Source organism: Triticum urartu, chromosome 2, assembly GCF_003073215.2.
Source record: "Triticum urartu cultivar G1812 chromosome 2, Tu2.1, whole genome shotgun sequence".
Classification (NCBI taxonomy): Eukaryota; Viridiplantae; Streptophyta; class Magnoliopsida; order Poales; family Poaceae; genus Triticum; species Triticum urartu.
The window spans coordinates 584,697,851-584,715,655 of NC_053023.1; the positions used below are offsets into that span (position 1 = coordinate 584,697,851).

Here is a 17,805-nt window from a genome sequence, read left to right on the forward strand (position 1 = left end):
GGGGAAAATTTATTTCGGGATTTTTGGAATCCGTTTAGTATTCCTTTTGTTTTTTTCTAAGCATAGTTATTTAAAAAAACGCGAACCGATCTTGGGCCGTGTCCGGCCAGGACTCCACCTGACCGGGGCTTTATATAGCGCGACCTCGGGCCGAACCAGCCCAAAGCCGCCGCCGGCCCAAACCCTAAGCCGCCGCCGCCGCCCGCCGCCGACGAGGTCAAAGCCGCCGCCGCTGCCGGTTTTTCTCGAAAAACCGTTCGGTTTATTTTCAGTTGTTTTAGATTCATTTTTTTAGATAGATCGGTTTTTTTCTCGGTTTAGTTAATAGGGAGCGTTCGCTCGTTCGTTCGTTTTAACGAACGCGTTCATCGTTTAGATCCAGATAACGAACGTTTGTTCGTTAATCTGTTCGTCGTTTTTCTTTTTCTCGGATTAAATCCGCGATTTTTCTGATCACGATTTCTGATCCGATTTTCGTTCTAGTATAACTTTTCGCTCGTTTATCGGAATCAGGCGATTCAAGCGCCTGGAGTTTTGTCTCGAAACCCTCTTTCCGTTTAACCAACTCAAACAAGTTTTTGCCTCTGTAAAATTTGACCTAGATCCATAATAGTGAATGAAGCCTGTTTATTTTGCCGTTTGTCTTTCGTCGCTTCATTCGATTTGATTCTTTTTGCCAACCGGAGTTCTTAAGTTGAACTTTCTGGTTAGATCTCTTATTTGAGTTTTACTTGTGCATTAGTCGAGTACTTATTGTATGCTTGTTTGTTTGCGATAGAGTACCCGGAGTGCGCCGCTTGCTACTTTGAATCGCTAGGTTTTGCGGATCATCAGCAAGGCAAGTAACACTTTGATCATACTTCCTACTACCCAGTTTTTATTGCATTATATCAACCCTCACACATTGCATGATTAGGATCTAATCAAATTGTGGGTTTGGGAAGTAGATGAGGTAGCACCTATTACCTGTTTATATTCAAACCTTTGGGAGTTACTTCTACGTTTGCTTATTATGCCATGCTATGCTAGTAGACGTGGATTGGGTGAGTGTATCCATGACAGATGTGAGATTGTTAAATTAATGGTTTATCTAAGGTGGCAACTTAAACACACATCTGGGTGGATTGAGGCACCTGGGCATTCCAGCGATTGCCTGCTTTTCTTTTTGGACCGCCACCAAGGCTCAAAGGGATCATGAGATTATTTCATGCTAGAAACTTCCGTGTGCAGCCACAAGCTACTATGGGCTCTAGCATAGTTGACTAAGTCGTGCGAACTCTTACAGTGGTAGACTAGCAGATGTAGGGGATGTAGATTGGTACGGCCTACCCGTTCATAAGGTGCAAGCGCTTCTGAAAGACTATGTCTCGGTCATCCGTTTCTCAAACATCATGTAGTGCGAGAATTCCAACGAAGAAGATCGAGTCTTGTGGGAAAAAGTGCGCAAACCTCTGCAGAGTGTATAAACTAATCATGGTTAGCCGTGTCCCCGGTTATGGACATCTTGAGTATTTAGTACTTGGATTATCATGTGAATCTCATCATGTTACTCTAATTAATTTTGTTGGGTTTTAATGATGTTATTAATTGGGATTGAGAATGCTGTCAACCATTATCAATGTTCAACAACCACCATGATAGTTAATTAAAATGTATTCCTTTGCAGTAGGGAAAAATTGACTTTATGCAAAACTGTAACCATAGAGCTTTCCACCAGCCAAATATGCATGTAGTATAGTTTTATCCTTTCATTGCTCTCTATGTGTTACATTGCCAGCATATTCCATGTGCTGGCCCGTTTTTGGGCTGCAATCGTTCATTTTGCAGACTTTTCAGACGATGAGTAAGGTGCTTTTAGGTTGTGGTTCTATACTCAGTGATGCCGTTGGAGTTGATGGACTCACTTATCTTCCAAGCCTTCCGCTGTTATCGTTGTTAGATGGCCTTAAGCCATATTTATTGTAATAAGATCTCTTTTGAGACACTCGATATAATAAGTGTGTGATTGCTACTCTGTTATAAATCCTTCAAGTACTGTGTGGTGTCAGCATTACTGATCCAGGGATGACACCGGAGCACAGAGATTGGACCGTTTGAGGTCTGGTCGCTACAAGATGGTATCAGAGCACACGCTGACTGTAGGACACGTCCACTAAGGTAAAGCCCTAGATCACTACCCACTCTCCTCATTCTAACTCCTCATTTTTTCTACTCTTTTAGGATGGCAGATGCAAGGAACAAGTTCACGCAACCGGATGAAGATACACCCTTTGGACGTCACTTGAAGGAAGTCACTAGATATCTGAACATAGTAGTACCAAGCTTCACCGGAACCTACAACGCCACTTTACCTGAATAGGAGCACTGGATGATTCAAGTTCAAGTTCTAAGAAGGACGTTCATGCCAGTCACCGAGCCCATAGAGTTTTCCTTTGATGCACCAAACTGGAGTCTAGGAAGAGCATGGCAGCTCACATCACCATGGGACACATTGGAGAAGTTTACCGCAATGATCTCAAGGATACTATCTACCAGATTTGTGGGCGCCGAGATGAGCACTAGGAGATGATCAGTACCAGGAAGGATAGATCAACTGCAGCTTTTATCCAGGAGCTAAACCAACACATTCGACGCCAGGAGAACCAGATGTGCGCCAACATGATAGATTTGAAGAAGGCGAGGACAAGAATCAAGGAACTGGAGGAAGAACTCAAGGCTACACGTGAAGATTATGAAGAGGAAATCGAAGTACTAGTGGATAAGAATGCCGACCTAACAATGAAGATCGAAATATTTATGGGAGGCCCTACACCAGTAGAGGAAGACGAAGAACCCAAAGAGATTCGCCTGGAAGATTACATCATCATCGACGACACCGACTCGGATCCAGATGATAGCGACGATGACTATGTTGATGAAGCTGGAGCAGATATCATGGAGTCTGCAACGGAAGAATATTTCTAGTAGACCACCTCATCAGTACTAGTAGTCCACCATGTAAATATAGTAGTCCGAGCACTTTTGCGATAGTTAGATCGATTGTATGCCCTTGTTTGATTGAATGAAGTGAATTGTTTGCTTTTGCATCATGTTCATATGGGTAGTGTTATCTCTCTAGACCCCTCTCTATTCTTAGATCTCATCTTTTCTAAAAACCCTCAGATGCCTCCGAGACGTGACCCCGGATTTACCTTCCCACCGGAGCTCACTCAGTTGATCCAGCAGCAGAACACATTGATGCAGTTGCTAGTCCAGAATCAGAATCAGGGGAACAACAACAACAACCCACCACCACCACCTATTGACCACTTATCCCGTTTTCTTAGGCTGAATCCGCCGGTGTTTTCCAGTAGCACCGAGCCGATAGTAGCAGATGATTGGCTCCGCAGGACAACAAGGGAGTTGACCACGGCAGGATGCACAGATGCGGAAAAGGTGAAGTTTGCCGCCCATCAACTTGACGGACCCGCAGCATCATGGTGGGAGAATTTCACAGCCACTTTCCCTATCGATACTATCACATGGGACCAGTTTCAACAGGCTTTCCATACTGCCCATGTTTCAGCAGGAGCTATGGCCATGAAGAAGCGTGAGTTTCGCAACTTGCGCCAAGGAGGACGGACAGTTGGCCAGTATGTGGAGGACTTTAGTAAGCTAGCATTTTATGCCCCAGATGACGTTGCTACGGATGCAGCTAAGCAGGAGAAGTTTCTGGAAGGACTGAATGATGAGTTGAGCATGCAGTTGATAGTAGCAACCTTCAACAACTACCAGGAGTTGGTAGATCGTGCTCTTATGATTGAAGGGGAGCAACAACAGATTGAGCATCGCAAGAGGAAGTATGGACAAGGGAAGTACAACTCAGGAGCTCAGCAGAAGCCACATTTTACCCCTAGACCGGGAGGACATTTTCAGCATACCCATGGAGGAGGTAGCTCACACAATCATAATGGCCCTAAGAATGGTAATGGGAATGGAGGAAGCAATGGCCAGAACCGTACCAACCCATCAACCCCAGCCAAGAGAGACCTGAGCCAAGTCACCTGTTTCAAGTGCCAGAAGACCGGACATTATGCCAATGAATGTCCTGAAGCCCAGAATGGAAATGGCAACGGAAGCTCTGGGAAGAAGCCGAACCCTTTCAACAGGGGACAGGTGAACCACATTAACGTGGAGGAGGTTGAAGAGCAGCCCGATGCAGTAATCGGTAAGTTTTTGGTTAAGTCATTTACTGCACTCGTTGTTTTTGATACTGGTGCATCGCATTCATACATCTCAAGGGGATTTGTGGATAAGTATGAATTGCCAACCCAAGACCTTAGGTCACCCATGTTAGTAACCTCACCTGGAGCAGAATATATGGCTAGTCTATGGTGTGATCGATTACCATTGAGGATTTGTAATTACGTATTTCCCTCAGACCTAATAGTATTGGAATCTCAAGGATTGGATGTGATATTAGGCATGGATTGGTTATCGAAGTATGAAGGGAATATTGAATGCGCTAGTAAGTCAATTTTGCTTACAATGCCAGAAGGAAGAAGGATCAAGTATGTATCCCAGCATGTGCCTAAAAGGACTCAAGTAAATTCCCTAACAGGAGTTGTGCAGGAGGAAGTACCAGTAGTGAAGGATTTCCCTGATGTATTTCCAGAGGAGTTGCCAGGCATGCCACCGGATAGAGATATTGAGTTTTTGATTGAGCTTTTGCCAGGCACATGGCCAATATCTAAGAGACCATACAGGATGCCCGCAAAGGATTTGGAGGAGATTAAGAAGCAGATTAGGGAGTTACTTGATAAGGGATATATTCGCCCAAGTTCTTCACGTTGGGGATCGCCGGTACTTCTAGTGGAGAAGAAGGATGGATCGTTAAGGATGGTTGTTGATTATCGAGAATTGAATGAAGTAACCATCAAGAACAAGTACCCACTACCGATGATCAATGATCTGTTTGATCGATTGCAAGGAGCTAATGTATTTTCCAAGATCGATCTGCGATCAGGATACCATCAGTTGAAGATTCAAGAACAGGATATACCTAAGACAACTTTTACCACCAGGTATGGGCTGTACGAGTATACCGTTATGTCATTTGGTCTGACTAACGCACCTGCATATTTTATGAACATGATGAACAAAGTGTTTATGGAGTTTTTGGATAAGTTCATCATAGTGTTCATTGATGATATCCTAGTTTACTCGAAGAATGAAGAGGAGCATAAGGAGCATTTGCGTTTGGTACTTGGAAAGCTCAGAGAACATCAGTTATATGCCAAGTTTAGCAAATGTGAGTTTTGGTCGAAGGAAGTTGGATTCCTCGGACACGTTATATCTGGAGAAGGTATAGCAGTAGATCCCACCAAGGTTGACACTGTGACAAATTGGGAAGCCCCAACAACAGTTGGAGAGATCCGGAGTTTTCTTGGACTTGCAGGATACTACCGGAGATTCATTGAAAATTTCTCGAAGATTGTGAAGCCTATGACGGAGTTGTTGAAGAAGGATACCAAATTCAAATGGACTGAAGAGTGTGAGGCCGGTTTCCAGGAGTTGAAGAAATGTCTGGTTACATCACCAGTGTTGATTTTGCCAGATCAGACCAAGGATTATGAGGTGTATTGCGATGCTTCACGACGAGGACTTGGATCAGTGCTTATGCATGAAGGAAGAGTTGTTTCATATGCCTCACGACAGCTTAAGCCTCATGAGTTGAATTATGCTACGCATGATTTGGAGTTAGCAGCCGTAGTGCACACGTTGAAGACTTGGAGACATTTTCTCATTGGAAATCATTGTGAGGTGTACACGGATCACAAGAGCCTGAAGTACATTTTCACTCAGAAGGAGTTAAATCTCAGGCAGAGGATATGGTTGGAACTCATCAAGGATTATGATATGAGATTGCATTATCACCCCGGAAAGGCTAATGTAGTAGCCGATGCACTGAGTCGTAAAAGCCATGTCAACACCTTAATGATGGGAGATTTACCAAGAGAGTTAGCCGAGAATCTTCGTGAGCTATGTTTGGAGATAGTTCCGAGAGGCTATGTAGTAGCATTGGAGATTCAGTCTACTTTGATGGATAAAATAAGAGAAGCTCAAAGGACTAACAAGGAGATCGTTTCTATTAAGGAGAAAATGAGCAAAGGAAAAGCTAAAGGATTTCATGAGGATGAGCACGATACCTTATGGTTTGAAGACCGTGTTTATGTGCCCAATGACCCGGAGATCAGGAAGTTGATTCTGCAAGAGGCCCATGATTCACCATATTCGATTCACCTAGGAAATACCAAGATGTATCTGGATTTGAAGGATATTTTTTGGTGGACCCGAATGAAGAAGGATATTACAGAGTATGTAGCAGTTTGTGATGTATGTCAAAGAATAAAGGAAGAGCATCAGAAGCCAGCAGGATTGCTACAGCCATTGCCGATACTCGGATGGAAGTGGGATAAGTTAGGCATGGATTTTATTACAGGATTGCCTAGAACTCGTTCAGGCTATGACTCGATTTGGGTTGTAGTCGATCGTTTGACAAAGGTAGCTCATTTCATTCCAGTGAAGACTACCTATACTAGTGCCAAGTTGGCAAAGATATACATGACCAGGATCGTATGTCTGCACGGAGTTCCAAGGAGCATTGTATCAGATAGAGGAACCCAATTTACCTCAAAATTCTGGAATCAGTTGCATGAAACCTTGGGTACCAGGCTAGAGTTCAGTACAACTTTCCATCCCCAGACAGATGGACAGACCAAGAGAGTCAATCAGATTTTGGAGGATATGCTAAGAGCTTGTGCGCTAGATTATGGATCTAGTTGGGACGATAATTTGCCGTATGCAGAGTTCTCTTATAACAACAGTTATCAATCCAGTTTGAAGATGGCCCCTTTCGAAGCCTTGTACGGAAGGAGGTGCAGGACCCCATTGTCGTGGAATGAAGTTGGAGACCGTCAGTTGTTTGGACCGGATCTGATTAAGGAGTCTGAATAGAAAGTGAAATTGATTCGCGATAGGCTCAAGGTAGCCCAGTCCAGGCAGAAGAGCTATGCAGATTCTAAACGCAAGGAGACAGTTTACGAAGTAGGAGACAGAGTTTATCTTCGAGTATCTCCACTTCGAGGAGTTAAGCGCTTTGGAGTTAAGGGAAAGTTAGCACCACGTTTTGTAGGACCATACAAGGTTTTGGAGCGTATGGGAGAAGTATCTTATAAGTTGAAATTGCCCGAAGGATTGTCAGGAGTTCACGACGTGTTCCACGTTTCCCAGTTGAAGAAGTAACACGCGGAGATGGCTGATATACCGCTGAGAGATACAGTGCCGCTGGAAGTGATTCAATTGGACAGTGATTTGACCTATGAGGAGAAACCAGTTAAGATTCTTGAGAATGCTAGCCGAGTCACCCGCAGCAAGGTTATTAAGTTTTGCAAAGTTCAGTGGAGCCACCACACGGAGGATGAAGCCACCTGGGAACGAGAGGAAGAATTGCTGAAAGACCACCCTCACCTATTTTCTAGCCAACCCGAATCTCGAGGGTGAGATTCATCTTAAGGGGGTAGGTTTGTAACATCCCAAATTTTCAATTTGGAATGTTATACACTAGATCACTATTGCATATCATATTTTATTGCATTTTGGTTGATCCAGAAATTTCACGCAACTCAAGGACCCTCAGAGAGAGTTGGGGATTTCGTTATTTTCATATTTGAGTTTTCCTTAAATTTTGAAAATAGGATCATTTGATTTTATTTATTTTATCTTCAATTATTTCTATCATAAAAATATGAGAGGGAATAAAATGACTTTCCCAAAATAAATAAATATTGATGATTTAATTATAAAATCAAATAAGATTTTATTTTGGTTTTATTTGCTATTTTATTTGAATTTAGAAAAAATGCGCGTTTTTCAAAATTGCATTTAGGCCTGTTCATCCTGTGCGGCTTGATTTTAGAAGCCGGGGAAAATTTATTTCGGGATTTTTGGAGTCCGTTTAGTATTCCTTTTGTTTTTTTTCTGAGCGTAATTATCTCTCCCTAATAATAAAGCACGGATTGACTCTGTGGGTTCACCGTCACAATACGCTTTCTTCTCATGTCATAATACGCTTTTACGATTTATAGGAACAAAATCGCAATATAAACGAGGTGGTACTAATTTGGGATCGCGGTTTTAGGTATTCAACCCGCACTCACGTCCCTAAGTGAATTAACGATTCGCCATAGAAAAAAAGTCCCGAACAGGTGCTGCATCGCCCCCACCGCTTCGCCTCGATTGGCACCGGCGTAGGCCACCCCGCCGCTCGACCTCGCCTCGCAACGGAGGCGACCACCACCATCCTCCCCGTCCCTCCCCTCCCCCAACCCGATATAGATGCCTAACCCGTGGGAACGGGCAGGCGGCCGGCAGGCGATGCGAGGCGCGGTGTCAGCGCGAGGAAGACAGGCAGATCCGGGCGCGGCGTCGGTCGATCTGGCGGCTGGTGCGGCGGCTTGTTCTGGTGCCAGCGGCGTCCTGCTCATCCAGAGAAGGAAAGAGAAGGGCCCGAGGGAGAGAGGAAACATAGGAAGAAAGGAGAAGGAGTATGACGATCAAGATTCAGGGAGAAGAAGAACGGTGGAAGAAGGATGGCTGGCCTCCTCGGCGCATGCCATACAATCTAAAGGTCTGACCATGTTGCTTTTCTTCCATCTTCTAATACAATCACAAATCAGCAATCAGCAAAGAGGGAGCTGTAGGATCAGTGTCTACCCTTTTCTGCAGCTCAATCATGGTGTTGTTTGTGGCTTCCACTCTCATACTAATTGATTAGGTGCTCTAACAGGTTCATATCAGACAAGGCAACCACAAAAGTACATCCATGATAATCTCATGGGTGACAACAGTCAGAACCTGGATCGAGCACTATGTTTTACGGGACTTCATAAGATAATCTCAATTGTTCTGCAAAGGGAAAGCATTCACGGTATACGTTCTACAAATATACCTCGGGATACATTCATCATTGTACAATCAAGAACCTGAAGGTTACCGACACGTCAAACATTTGATGCTTATGTTTTATGAAGGCTGGAATCTTGATTCAAGGCTTAATTATGACTTTTCTTGCAGTTTGACACAAAGTATTACTATGCCGTTGGAACTAAAGAGACGCTGAAAAAGATTTGGTTTAGGACCCCTCCGAAAAGTGGCCCAGATGTGCCATATACATTTGGTCTGATAGGTATTGTCAAATTTACTCAGAATATAACTTGCATGGTCATGTCTGAATTCCAACATAATTTTACTATTGTAGTTTATGAGTAATATTACTGAGAATTTTACTATTGTGTTTAGGTGATCTCAGTCAGAGTTTCGACTCCAATGTCACGCTCGCTCATTATGAGTCCAATTCAAAAGCCCAGACAGTGCTTTTCGTCGGGACCTGACAAATGCCGATAATTGCCCATATCATGATAAATTGATAATACAAGGTGGGATATGTGGGCAAGATTTGTACGGCGGAATCTCGCATACCAGCCTTGGATCTGGACAGCTGGAAACCATGAGATAGATTTTGCTCCTGAACTTTTAAGGATAGTTGTCTCTGATACTTTATTCACATTTCTTATGTCTCAATGGATGCTTTTACAGTTCAAGTAGAAGTACCAAATAGAAAACAATTCAGTGGATTTATGTTATACGCATTTTAATGCTCATTGAATTAGACTGTGCTCCATTCAGAGTTTCATTTGATTAGTCATATTGCTTAAAAACAATATCAACATATTTGCAGGGCGAAACAAAGCCATTCAAGCCATACAGTAGCAGGTATCCCACACCCTATAAGGCTTCTGGTAGCACATCAGTACCTTACTGCTATTCCATCAAAAGAGCCTCAACCTATATCATTGTCCTGGCCTCATACTCTGCATACAGTATGTTACGTTCTTCTAACTCCTAATCTGAAGACAACTTGCATTGGCAGGTATACATATGTAGTAGATGGGTACATAATTAACTGAGATACAAGTATGAAGTGCTGCAGTTGCAGCAGTGGATCGTCCCTGCAGAGCAGCAACACTCTAGCCAGCTGCAGCCCACTGAATCCAAACTTGTTCGCACACACGAGGAAGATGAGCATGAGGGAAATGTGGTTTCAGAACTGAGCGTGTTGGGCGGCGGTGCGGCATAAGCTCGAATAATGGTTTGCTAATTAATTTACATCATGTGGAGTCGCAAGACTCCTCCTATTGCTTTGGGTGACACATGGGTACGCCAACTCCTATTGCTTTGGGTGAGAAAACTCATTCTCTAGGTGACAAATGTATGTCTACAGATTTTCTTTAATCGTATAAAGAAGTCACGGCTAGGTGTTTCCTTTCTTTTTGCCCAGATACAATTTTTTTAGGCTTTGGGTGAGCTGGGAAAAATATAGAATGAGTGTTGTATGGGTTGATTTCAGCATAGGTATATTAGCTTATTTAAATTCCTAATTCAATGCATATTCCTAATGGTATTGTACTAATTGATAGATGGTATTTTATAATTTTGATTGATGCATTCCTGCAATTCTACTCAATGCGTACCAAAAATTTCTGTTCAAATTTGTTCCTAGAGATGGTAGCTAAAATAAATGACATGATAATCTAAAAAATTGATAAGAATGGTGCTCTATTATTCTCTACCTTAAACATAGGTTCTAGGCAAGCAAATCAATACAGTAAAATGTGTGTTTAATTAAGAGTAAGAGTGCTACCATCTAAAAAAGATTAAAATTGCTACTAAGTTCATACAAGATTATGGTTATTACCAAGTACACACCACAGTTCTTTTGGTGGTTCACTGCAATCCATCCCTTTGTTACAAACCAGCGCCACCTATGAATATCCGAAGGATATATAGGTAACTGGTTTGCCTGAGCAAGCGAGTAGCAGTACATGAATATTGATTCAGCAACTGTGAGTTATTCCCATTCAAAATCAGTGTATAAGCTTTTATATGCCATCACATGTGGAAATTGGCTTCAACTAACATTGTTAAGTTCTTGCTCGGTGACCTTTGCATGCTCTTGAACAGGTATAGGATACACACTGGCAAGGAAGCTTCCCAAGGCTGGCGGTAATGTGTTGAAAAAATGCCTTATATTAAGTTACAGAGATAGTATCACATAACCTACTCGGTTTAGGTACCAACTCTTCTAGATCATTGATTAATCAAAGATGTTTTTCATGGTTTTTCTAAATAACAACAAATTAAATGTTTCTGTGGACACTTTCAGAAAGAATGGAATGGACAATATGCAAGTAACAATAACAATTTAGTCTTTTTTTGACACACAATATATCTCTACAGCTGAATGCTTGAAAAGGGAATTTGGAGAGCAACATTTGTGGGTAACTACTGCTGAGCTACTTGGTTCTTAAATTGTCATTGAACTTTTATTCACAAACAATCATGTTTGCCAGTTCAAAATAGTACAGTGCAACACATTTGGTTCCATAGTCCCTGTTCAATGACGCCTCTGGTTCATGGTCGGGTGATGCGTTAAGGATCCCTGAGCTTCTGTGGATCTCACGCTGCCGACGGAGCCCCACATCCCCTAGGACCCGACTCCCACCACAAGGGCTCGATTCCTCTCATTATCCCTACTCATGGCAGTTGACATGCTCTCCTATCTTTAGTTGGCGGCAGCTACTCATCCACTATTCAAAACTAAATTTTGCCGATCTAATGTGTGTTGGTTGAGTTGTTTTCTGAAGAGTTGTGTTTGTTTGCATTCGCTCTATGTGCAGCTGCAGCACAATCAGGTCAGGGTGCTAGAATAGTAAAAAGCTCAAGTGATTGAAAAAAGATGACACATGGTGATTGGATGAGCTTCGCCTGCATGCCCCTGCTGCATCCCCATGTCTCCAAGTGCAGGTATTGGCTTCATGCAGTTCTATTTTTGCATACAGGTACATACTGGACCACAACTTTGTCTATTAGGATGAATTCTTGTACCTAATTTACTACTGTTAGCTGCATGGATAATGTGCTCATATAGTTTTGGAGATCATGGGGATCATATGATTACTTGTAGGGGACTAAGGGCAGAGAGGATTGCCGATCCTTGCCTGCATATACATGCACCATGGATGTGTGCCATATGGCATGATGCACAACATGCCATTGAGACCACCGGATCGTTGCTCAGTACATCTGGTACATACACACAAACCTCCCTCCACTGTAGTGTCACTGCTGTTTGTTTCGTCTCTCAACTACGACACTTTGTACCACAAGAGCACATCAGTAGCTTCAGGATAGGGGGGGCAATCCTATTATCCTTTCATGAGTGATGACCCACTACTTTCGCCTTTTTGAAACCAAACATTACACAAATTGATCCTGTGGCATGTAATACTGTTATCTTGTATTAACAAATCTAGCGTCAGTTCTGATGATACAAACAAAATAAACATAGATGCTGATAAGCTTAATCAATTCAACAGTTTATCATGGATTATAAAGCTTTCTTTTCCTTCATCTTTTATACTTTCTTTGGTTTGTCATGGATTAGTTGCAAAAACTTGTGAAATACAATTCATTGTTTGTCTTTATAGTTGGCATGTGATATATTTTCTCAAGTTCATGACTGTGATGCGCACAACTAACATATGATTCACATATTGTTCCCTTTGGTCTTTACATTAGCAAAGTTTCTCCCTGGCTTTCTTTAAAGTTCTATTTTGGGCATCCATGCATTTTCTCTTTGGTCAGTTTAATCAATTTACCCTTTTTCTGGAAACAGATAAATGTTGTACCTCTTGAACATGTCATCGCAGGAGTTCTCTTCTTTATTGTATTTATGTTTATTTTTGAAGAAATTTCGTTCAGTGGTTATGTTGTATCTTAATTATGCTATAATATTTGAAAGCACCAAATAGTATGATGTAATCCTCTAAGCATGGTTGACATACTTGCTTTGTCATATTTACTATCATAAATTTCTTTCAATGGGATCTCTGGAAATACTGTTTTCTATGTGTTCCCATTGGTGCCTGAATAATTTGTCACTCTTTCAATGGGATATATTTGTTGCTAATGGTCATTTATAAAGATTTATAAAGCATCCATCTGTGAATGAATTTCTGAATATTACCATAATGTGAATGATAATGGTGGAACACTTAGATTGTGGTTCAACTATTGTATGGCAGTTCCATATTGTGTATTTGCGTATGCCTAGCCAACCTTGGTTCATGGCAACTGACATTTATTCCGAAGCGTAACTTTAGAAATTAGAAGCATCATCTTGTTTCAGAAGGTAAAGAAAGAAGGCGTGGTGATACTTCTTCTCCTCCCGTTGCAACGCACGGACATTTTTCCTATTATTTTTTTAATAATAAAGCACGGATTGACTCCGTAGGTTCACCGTCACAATACGCTTCTTCCTGTGACTTTACGCTTTCAGTTTGAATTTAAAACATATTCAAGGTGGTACTAATATTTCATGCGGCTCCCTGTATGTCAAAAGCATCGCGCAACTTGGGCTTCTTCCCGTGATTTTTTTTTAATTTTAAAAAATTGGTCGCAACTGGGATTTGATCCCTGGTCTACTGGATGTGTGCAAACGCATCAGACCACTCAGGCTGGGCTCGTGAGTGTGGTTAGCTAGGCGCAACAGGATGGTTTGCCAACTCATGTGATCAAAACATTCCTGCTTTAGATAGAAGAACTTATTTCCTGTTACTTAGCTCGGCACATAATGGCAGCCATCACAGAAAAGGAAGTTGGGGGCACATGAGATGTACTGACCACTCCTTAGTCCCAAGAACGGGAGTAACAATGTTTCTCAAGTTCTGCTGCTGTATTGTACTCAAAGTCTATTCATCTAACTGCCTTGCCAATCATTTGCTATTAACTCTCAAACATCAGATATCTTTTTCATATCCTCAAACATCGGAAATATTTCTTCGCAGCTTCCTTCTGCCCCTCCCCTCCACCCTTTTCGGATAGGTTTTTTTGTGAATACCCTTTCCAGATAGCTATGTCCCACCATCTACATCAGAACAAGAGAAAGGGGCAGATGATCTGTTAGCCACAGAGACATTGCTTCCTGCAATTGACCATATTATCGATCAAGGGCCAGTAAAAATATAGAGATTTCAATGAGATTTTGCCGCTGACCAAGTAAACTGTGTTTTTCGTGAGCTGGGACCATGAAAATATGATTTAACGGTAAAAAAGTAAGTCAACAATGTTGTCTGATGTGCATGAGGATTTGGTAGACGTTTGACATAAGAATATATCTGCCTTCAAGCCTGATTTTTGTGCCTTGCATGTTGCTTTCTTTTAGTATATTTTTTCTCCCGTTGCAACGCATGGGCATTTTTGCTAGTCTCCCTAATATATATATATATATATATATATATATATATTATATATAAGAGGAAAGCGTATTGTGACGGTGAATCCACGGAGTCAATCCGTGCTTTATTATATATAAAAAAATATTATATAATACGCTTTTACAATTTGTATAGACAAAATCGTAATATAAATGAGGTGGTACTAATTTCGTCCATCCCTTAAAATTCCATAGGTTGCCGTTGTTTTACGTACAGCCCACCAAACCCGAACCGCCGGTACGTGTGTGAAAAGAAAAAACCAGCCACCCGCCTGCACAGCGGAGCCTCGCCATAGATCGTGCACGCCATAAGAGCTCGCCCAGCTCCGAGCGCTTCCTCGGCGCATTCCTCCCCCGCGCGGCCGCCGACGACCAACCCGCCTCGGCGGCCTTCGAGCTTGACGTGGACGACCTCTTCGGTTCTCCCGAGCGGCCGCGGCCGCAGCCGCGACGCCGGCCCTTGCTCATCTCCTCCATCTGCGCCGCAAACCCTAGCCCCCTGCGCCGCCCGCCGGGGGCCATCCTCGAGGCCCTCCCCGAGCGCCTCGGGCCTCTCTCGCCGCCCCCGTCTGCTTCATTCGTCTCGACATCCCCCGCGTCTCCGGCGATGGCCCTTCCACGCATGATCCCCGCCATCCCCCGCCCGGTGCCGTCGCCGGCGATGCACATGCCGCAGTGCGCGCCGATGAATGTGCCAGCGGCGCGGATGCGGCGACCGACGGTCGAGGCGTTCGCAACTTCACGAGTGAAGCAGATGAGGACGACTACGACGTGGAGATGTTGTCGCCGCACGAGATGGTGGCGCGCTCGCCGGCGTGGGAGTCGCCCATGACGACCTTCTGGGTGTTGGAGGGCGCTGGACACACGCTCCCATGACGACCTTCTGGGTGCTGGAGGACGCTGGACACACGCTCAAGGGGAGGCACCTCCGCCAGGTACGCAATGCCGTGTGGTGGAAGACCGGCCTGCTCGATTGATCCATTGCGTTTGCATTTGGTAGCTGCCTACAGCTATTGAATTTGTGTGTTTGAATTATTTTGAACATTACGCATGATCAAGTGGCTACACCTGTAGAATTTGTGTTGTATTACTCACCATTATGGCATTACTCTTATTTATGAACTATGTATTTGAGCTCTCAGGAGACATTGAACTATTTGGTATGGATTAAGATAATTGTGCTTTTATGGATGTTTCTGTGTTAATTTACCCCAAGAGATATGATTTATCGATCCTTAGTATGGTTACATTCCAAAAGTATGTAGTTTGAACATCGGACGATGTAAACTTGGGCATATTTTGAGATATTGTGGTGTAGATTACTTTGCACTGCACCTATGGAGTTGGATTCTTTACTGGAGCTTGTTAGCCACTGCAGCTTCGTTTGGTGAAGACGATAGTTTTGCAGTTCCTTTTAGCGATGTTATTCTGCAAAGTATCCATTGTTTATCGTATTTGAGACGCGCATAGGACGTGGAAATGGATCATCGGAGCAATATTGTTCAGGTGTTATAAATTTTACTGCACTTGATGGTGATGTTCAGTATTCAGGTCTGAGTTAAATATGCTCTGCGTGCTGCTTAGCTGAAGGTGTGTGCTCGAATTTTCATTCTGATGTTTACCTGGATAATTAAATTATTTTAGGAAGTTTATAGTTTAATCATAAAATTTAGAGTACTAAGATACTAGACTATGTCAGAGATGCATAATCAGTCAGTGTCTAATTTTGGTCTAAACCCAGGTTTAAATACTGTTCAGAATATAGTCAAACACTATCTTTTATGTATGCCAGAGCATCAGGTCAATGGAGCTGTGATTCAGGATTCCCAAAAGAAATCGACGGCTTAGCTGTCGAAATAGTTAAAACAAACAGAAAATTATGCTTAATGGGGCTCCATGATCCCCCACTTGTTTCTATTATTAAGGAAAATTTGTTACCTTTCCCAGCTGTATAAACTAGAGATTGGTCGCGAGCATATCTGAAATCTTGTCTTGATGGAAAACTGGCAATGATGTGTTGAGGATCTTCTTCGTACTACTACTATACAGGAGTTGTCAGTCTATTCCATATCTAGAACATATGGCCCAACCAATAGAGCAACTGAGCAATGGGAATCCACCCTGCTGTGACGTGAGGTGATGTTCTTCTTAGTGACGGCTTGATTCTTCCTAGGAATTTTTTTCTTTCTACTGTACCTCTTTATAACAAAATCTGTCTGCGAGGTGGTACTAAAAAACCGTTTCGTTTGTTGGTGACAATTGTTTCCCAGTGTAGTCGATCTTGGGCTGGACGTGATGGATCTTGGGCTGGACGTGATGGATCCTACCTGATCGATCAATTTCCCTCAAAAAAGAAAACCTGATCGTTGGATGAATCGTACAGACTCGACCGCAACGTATTACATATACAACGACCTACCTGTCCGATCAATCTTTGGCGGCGCCTCCACAAGCGGCGAGGAGACTCGGCGGAAGCACGTGAGCGCGCTGAAGAGATAGCAGGCCATCGACACAGCGTTCGCCTCACCGGAGCAGTGGCGGCTGTTCTCCTTGCCGTCCATCTTCGACGGCAATACTATCTCTACGTCATCAGTGTATTCAGTATTCAGTCAACTCGGCGCCGGCCCGCCATGCCCGCCGTGGTGGAGGCGCAGGGCTTCTGCCTGCTCGACAATCGAGGCAGGAGCAGTTTGACCACGATAGAGCTCAGAAAGAGATGGGGAAAGAGAGAGGAGCTCATCACGAATAGGAAAAATAGACAACAGCAGAGGAGGAGCACGGATGCTCGCCTTGCTCACCTGGATCGAGGACGGCGGGCTTCAAGGTTCGAGCGAATCCTCACCCAGCTCACCGGGAAAGAAACCAGTGACTTTGGCGTTGTCCGCCCCTTTGGACGTGTTCCAGCTTCAACGGATTCTCCCTCAGATCGAGGCCAGGGGCTTCGGTGCCGTCCGGATGTGACTTCCTCGTGGGTGCTCTGGAGCTACGACGAGTGCATGGGCAAGGATCAAGTCTAGAGCGGCCGCGCATGGAGGCTTGATAGGGTTCCGAACAGAGGACGACATGGAGCTCGTTACAGCGACGTCATGCCTGGCCGTGCCGCCTGGATCGGTCGCACTGGTGGTCACGCTCCAGCCGGATGGCCAGGCACCAAGAGCCCAGGCGCCCAGCTACGTACGTACTAGGGACTTCGTCCAAGCGGTGATACATGTACTACCTGACGAACAATCTATATATCAAACTTGACTCCGCTTAAAAGAACAGTTATGATCGGCAGTTCTGCAAATCGATTCCGTATTTATTTATTCATTCTGATTTTCCACCACCAGAACGTTGACAATTTTGGGCCCTCCGTAGGCATGAATCCATCTTACCAATGTTACCAGTTCTTGTGTCCTCATGGTCTACCAGTTCTTGTGTCTTCCTGGTAT

At 43.5% G+C, this 17,805-nt stretch overlaps 2 pseudogenes; both read left to right on the forward strand.

The window, feature by feature from the left end:
- Positions 1 to 8,199: 8,199 nt before the first annotated feature.
- On the forward strand, positions 8,200 to 12,981 carry LOC125538944 (annotated as a pseudogene).
- LOC125537362 lies at positions 11,889 to 15,417 on the forward strand (annotated as a pseudogene).
- The last annotated feature ends 2,388 nt before the right edge of the window (positions 15,418 to 17,805 follow it).